Source organism: Ovis aries, chromosome 3 (assembly GCF_016772045.2).
Source record: "Ovis aries strain OAR_USU_Benz2616 breed Rambouillet chromosome 3, ARS-UI_Ramb_v3.0, whole genome shotgun sequence".
Classification (NCBI taxonomy): Eukaryota; Metazoa; Chordata; class Mammalia; order Artiodactyla; family Bovidae; genus Ovis; species Ovis aries.
The window spans coordinates 187,915,372-187,921,850 of record NC_056056.1 but is presented as its reverse complement, the minus strand read 5'-3'; the positions used below and the strand labels follow the sequence as shown (position 1 = coordinate 187,921,850).

Here is a 6,479-nt window from a genome sequence, read left to right as displayed (position 1 = left end):
CGCGTGCTGTGATTTTCGTCACTAAAAGCAAAAGCAAACCGCATGGTCGATAACGCCCCAGGGTTAACAATCTAGAGCTGGGTCGCAGTTTCTAGGATTGTCCTCCCTATCTTCTCGAAGAGCTTTTGAAGTTCTAAATTTCCCGTTCTAAGGGAACGCCCAGCAACCCCAAGATAAAAGGGGAGCTGAGCGAGCTGGCGGTTTCCTTTATTTGTCTGACTTCAAGCTAGCCATTTTCTGCTGCACGCGCCGCCGGACTCGGACTTGCCCGTGACACACAGGCGACAGTTTTTCCTTCAAAGGGGGGCTTGGATAGGTTAGTTTCGTTTCTGACCTGGGGGATTGGGAAACGCGCCAAGAAAAGTTTAAAACACCACCTGCAAGGATCTTCCTCGTACCATGATTCTCCTTCCCTTACAGATAGCAGGAAAGGCAGCATTTTTTTCCATCAACACCCACTTCCAGCCCAGCGCCGGGCTCAGAGAGGAATGTGTAAAATTAGTGGGCTCCTCTGAGTGACAGTCCGAGGGCCCAATCAGAGCGAACCGCGGCGCGCCGACGCCCCTCCCGCGCGCTCTCTTTGGCTCTTTCCCGCGGCGAGGGAGGTGGGAGGGCGCGAGGGAGGGGAGGTACCTGGGACTGGGAGTGATGTCAGCTCCCAGCTCGGTGCTTGCCCGGATTCCTGACATGGTGTAGGGCCGAGAGGGTGGGGAAGGCGGGAGCCGGGCGAGAGAGGACTCGGGGCAGCCAGCCTGCGGTGGGGCCGGAGTGCCGGCGCTTTGAACTCCGGGCGAAGGTGAAGCACAACTTTTGCAACTCGTGCTGGCGGCTCTCCTCCCCCCAGGTAAGGGCGCTTGGCTCCTCTCGGGGACCGGAGTGTAGTGGCACCGTTGTGTGGTTGCAGCTGCTCCTCCTTTTCACCGCTCGATTTTCTTTTCCAGCTCACTCCAGTTTCCCAGTGGGAGCAGGCACTTTTTGGTGGGTGGGGTAAGGCTTAACTCCTGGGGCTCCCAACTAGCTTTTAGGTGAAAAATACCTCCAGGATTGGACGTGTGAGATCTTGTCTGTTTCCTTAAATACCGCCCCCTCCCCAGTCTCCTAATAATACTTGAGAACCCCAATCAGAGAAGTGTGGTGTCTGTGTGTGTGGGTGTGTGTAGGGGTGTGTGTGTGTAGGGGTGTGTGTGTGTTATTTTAAAATGTCACAAAAAGTTTATGAAATATCGACTCAAAAATTATGATGAGAGAACAAAAGTTTTTGTGTTTTATTGGCTCCCCTGTGGTGTATTACATTTAAATGAAAGTCTGTCAATGTTATTCATATTTTTTATATCATAATATAAGAAATCCTTTTTTATAGTTCCGTCAGAACGTGAGAAATTCACTTGGAGTGTATTAATTATGAGCTTGTGGGAAGACCGGTCTCTTGGGGGCATGCTTCAACGCCGGTTCTTTTTCTCTCACATCCTAACGGAGGATCCCTTTGGTTGCCAACGTTGTGATCTGGAAAGGTTAGAAAGGCTGTTGAGAACCTTCATATCTGTTTTCTGTGGCTGTTTCAGAGAAAGACGAGAGCTGGTAGTTGTTTTCATGGATCATTTTTAGAGAAGGGAGTTTTAACTGGGAAATGTGGCTGAAGGCGTGGCAAACAAACTCTTAATTATAGGAACATGAATTTTTCAACATGTGGGGCCAAAACAGATCCTTATTTTCAATAAGAATTGCAGGGAGCAATAGAAGAAGAACTTGATCTCATGTTCCAGTTCGGTATGTAGGGAAAGGAACTGCCTGTAGGGAGCAAAAGGATATTTAGATCAGCAGAAGTACAGAATTCTGTTTTTTTGTTTATTTCCGGTTTCAAACCCTTTAGCTGTTTCTTGCTTGGTGTTTGTGTGCCCAGGTCACTAACTGGGTATGATTGACTTTCTGGGGAAAAACGACCTCATACACTGATTGAGAACCCTCACTTATCAGTGCTGAAGGCTCTTTCTTTTGGGGAAGCAAAGAAAGTATTTGGGCTGGGACTCCTGAGTCAAGTTTCCCTTTCTTTCACCAGAGTGCCTCAGCAGTGAGGATCCTTCTGTTGCCAGGTCGGGAGGAAACGGGCGTGGACTTCTTTGTGAATCAAAAGCTGCATCCCAGGTGCCTGTACGTCAGGGCATTTCCGGAGAGGAAAGAAAGAAGCCACAATATTGCATCTAATAAACCCAGGTCGGGAAGTGTGGAGACACAGGACTTTGTTGATGGGGTTCTCTGTGTTTCTAGCCAGATACCAGTTAGGTTGCAGGGCAAAAAAGAGGTGTTTTGTTTGCTGTTGTTTATAAAACACCTAAGGGCTTCCCTGGTGGTTCAGTGGTAAAGAATCCACCTGCAGTGCAGGAACCACCAGAGACATGGGTTCAGTCCCTGGGTGGGGAAGATCCCCTTGAGGAGGAAATGGCAAACCGATCCAGTATTCTTGCCTGGGAAGTCCCATGGACAGAGAAGCCCGGCGGGTTACAGTCCAAAGGGTCGCAAAAGAGTTGGACACAACTGAAGTGATTGAGCGCACACTCATGCATGCATGCATAAGACACCTGGATCTGTATTGTTCTTAAAATTTTTAATTTGCACAGGATGGATTAAGAGTAGATTTTTTTTTTGCAAAGAGGAGGTGTGCTTCACTGAAAAAGCGTATATATTTTAATTTTGGGCTGTGTTTTGGACTGAGAAACAGAAATTGGCTAATGTCACTGAAATAATGGTGACCGAGTCTTTGCTATTTATGTTCTGTGAAAGTGAAAGAGTTATTTGTTCAGTACAGTCTGACCCTTTGTGACCCCATGGACTGTAGCCCCCCAGACTCCTCTGTCCATGGGATTATCCAGGCAAGAATACTGGAGTGGGTAGCCATTCCCTTCTCCAGGCGATCTTCCCGACCCAGGGATCAAACCCAGGTCTCCTGCATTACAGACAAATTGTTTACCATCTGAGTAGAAGTACATAAAACACACTGTATTTTCCAATGCACTTTTTCAGCAGGAAAGTCCAGGAGGTGAGGTGGAATTCCTGTGGGCTGGTGAGAGCTCTCTGAAGCCTTGACTGATGGAGTATTTGTAATACCGAAAGAAAGCTGCAAAAACCAGTCAAGTAGTATCATTAGGATGTTATCTTGTTTTCCAAATTCAGATTTATAATTCTTTCCAAGAAATGAGTCCTTGCTTACTGACTTGAATATAACAAAGCTTTAAATTGCATTCGCAGTTTGAGTAGCAACCTTTAAGTTTACATACTTATTTTTAACCAACATTTCTCTTTCTCCATCTGTGTGTAGGAGGCAGATGTGGTATACTAAAACACAGTATGTTCAAAGGACAAAACTTGAAAGATGTTTGAGTTATTGAGAAAGGTAGAATCAGGTTTTGGTTAAATTCTTTGACCAGCTACGATAGCTCCTTTAAAAAATGGGATAATCTGGCCTTTGTGGACAGATGTTTACTTGAAATACAGGGCACACTGTTGTTACATATCAATAGTGCCTAACTTCAGGGGCATTCTAGTCATTTTTTGGAATCAGGTTCAGTGAGAGAGCGTTCATTAACTGTTTAGGTAGTCTTTTTGTTGCTCACTGTGCTTGCAGGAGATAAATCAGAATAAGGTCAATTCCCCCCCCCCCCCCCCCCCCATTACTGACTAGCTGACTTCTTTTTAAAACCTTTCATATTTATGAACTAGTTGTACTTTTGTAGTTAATTTAGATTATGTTGGTAATTTGTCACATTAAAAGTAACTTTTTGAGGTTCTGATCTCCCATTTTAAAAAATACCTATATCCTCAAAAGCACATCTTTTAAACTGTTAACTAAAAGACCTCATTCATCACTCTTGTCTTTTCAGAGATATTATTACATGTTTCTGATCTGATTTGAATTACCTTTTCAAAACAGTGAATGAATGAGTGAATGAATGTATGAATATCCAGTCACATTTGGGTCTGTGTCTTGATTCTTTACTAAAGAAATGTTCCTTTAAGGTGCGCACATAGGCAAGAGATATCATTAGGTTGGCCAAAAAGTTTGAGTTTCTCTGTAACATGGAAAAAGCCTAAACAAACTGTTTGGCCAACCCAATACCTAATTATGACATTTTTTTTATTCCCAAAGATTTCCTTAGAAAGTCACATTAGTTTTGAAAGTAAGAAAAAAATCCCAGTTGAGCATCTGATTGTGAAATCGTTCAGGAAACCATGATTTTATTGTTGTTTTTTAACCATGGTGAAACAGATGGGTTTAAGTATGTGATCCAAAGCTGTTAAGGTTACTGACACTGGGTGTTGTTTTAGGACAAAGGAAACAAAGTGTCTGTCCTCTAGCCAGCATTTCCCTTCAACTAAAAGTTGATAATTTCACAATTAAATCAGTCATCCAGCTGCCCCCATGTTGACACTATCCAATAACTGCTCCGGGCTTATGTAGTTCCTTGAATCTATAGTGTATTATGTCATCACTTTCTCAAATTCATTGCCATGCATGTTAGAATGATTTTCCTAGCCAAAAGCCTATAACTTTTGTCACATATATCACTACCATAAAGACTGATGCATCATTAAATGGAGCTAATGGATTAAAAAAAGAAAGCTGAACTAACCCACCCTAGAAAATACAAAGACTTTTCTATTTTTTTTACACTCTTTATTTAAACAGTAATTATTGATGCCAGTTTGGCATTGGTTGATGTTTCAAAAAGCCAAGTGGTGAGGGTTTCTTTTGCATCAATACTTTGCCCCATATTTAAGGATCTAAGACACCAAACAACTGGATTTTAGATGAAAAAGTGGGCCCTTCCAGGAGTTTTAAGTTTACACACTCATTAGGCAGCTTTTGAAGAAGAGGAGGGTTTGAGTGAAACCTCTACCACTTCTCTTTGCATAGCTTCTATTTCTGAAACGTGGGTTTGGACTCTGAGGGATCCAGGTGGGTGTGTTGTCTTAGTTTGTGACTGAACTTTGGTTGCGTGTCTCCCTGGAACTTGGTGTGACTCACAGTTTGACTGGCCTACATTCATATCCTTGTTTTTCTTGGCGAATGTAATGAGTTCAGAATAGAAACATCAGGTGGCGGTTTCCGTGTGGTGGTGCACCAAAAAATGCCCATGACCGAAGGAATTGTGCGAACTCAGATTGCACTGAATATCAGTCATTCTGGTAAAGACTCGTTGCACTGATATGAACCGTGAAGGAAGAAGACCAAATACCATTACTTTGGGGACTGGCTGTAGATTTTGTGGACATCCTTCAAACTCCAGAGTAAGGCGAGGTCTTTTCACCTCTCCTTTAACTTAGAGAAATTAAGCATTTGACAGAAAAACAAATGCAAGTTCGAGAGCCAATATGCTGATTTCTAGTGTTGCGTGTGGGGTAGCAAAGGAAAACTTAATTTTACCTGATGAGAAAGACTGAAGATGCTGTTTTCAGTGACAAGTCCATTTATAAGTAAGTAGCCAAATTCTTTAGGCACACAAGGTAGTTCTGGAAAGAAGTAGGTAGGCCCATTGGGAACTCTTACTGCTTCCTTGGCATGCATGTTACTCTGAACTGTATAACTGAATGTGATTTCATGTCATCTTGTATTTCCTGTGAACCTAGGATATAGCTCACAGAAGTTCTTTTGCTGGCTTTATGTCACCCTTCTCTCCATATATATCTTTTCACAAATACAATCTTCTCATCACAGAATTATTTGAGGTTTTTATGAGAAAAGTTTGAACTTTGAAATAAAATGTAAACAGCCTAAAGCTCTACGGCCTACTTTCTTAATACAGTGACTTGAGAGTGTGGCTGTGGTTGCATAAATAATATCCCTGGAACCATTATCTTTTTGTAAAGATAATGCTTCTTATAAGAACACATGGTCGAGGATTTTATTTTGCTTGAACTGAAATTTGAACACACTCTACTTTTTATTATGAATGATGGAAGAGTCGGAGGAGCCTGTAAGCTCTCGTCTAAAGTAGCTCTACAGCGAGTGAGTGGGAGGAAGGGAAACAGTGACGACTCATAGGAAACAGTGATTGAACCTGTGAGTCGGCCAGGACAGTTTGTGTGAAGTCACCTGGGTCTCAGTGTTTTTCCTCTGGATCAGCTGCTTGGATGCATCTGTAAAACTTTCACATTCTTCCGACCTCCACCCCCATCAGTGGGTGACTTTGCCCAACCAAGAGGGCTTTTAAACATAGACTTAAAGTTCTTTTATTGCTTTCTTATAAAGTTACCTTGATTCTCTAGGATGGCTTGCACTCTACATTACCCTGTGGAGCAGATACAGCTAGGTGCGCAATCATTTCCATCCTTCCCACTTTTTACTGGTGGTCAGGTCAAAACAAAACAAAACAAAACACATACGCACCAAAACTTGATTTCCCAGAATCCCTTGCAGCTGGGCGGTGTCTAAGTGACATCGTCCTGGCCAATAAGGTAGCTGGGAGGGGTTCTCCACAGACTCT

The 6,479-nt window shown here is 43.0% G+C and overlaps 1 protein-coding gene across 36 annotated transcripts in view; it reads left to right on the top strand.

Moving 5' to 3' along the window:
• Window positions 1-676: 676 nt before the first annotated feature.
• PPFIBP1 (PPFIA binding protein 1) overlaps window positions 677-6,479 on the top strand; it is a 206,946-nt gene continuing 201,143 nt past the window's right edge. For 33 of the 36 annotated variants that reach the window (XM_060413265.1, XM_060413279.1, XM_060413275.1 and 30 more), the window contains exon 1: window positions 677-844. The gene's annotated coding sequence lies outside the window, so the exon portion shown is untranslated. Of the gene's footprint in view, window positions 845-2,056; window positions 2,212-6,479 lie in introns of all 36 variants that reach the window. The other 3 variants (XM_060413264.1, XM_060413277.1, XM_060413272.1) reach the window with 1 other exon arrangement.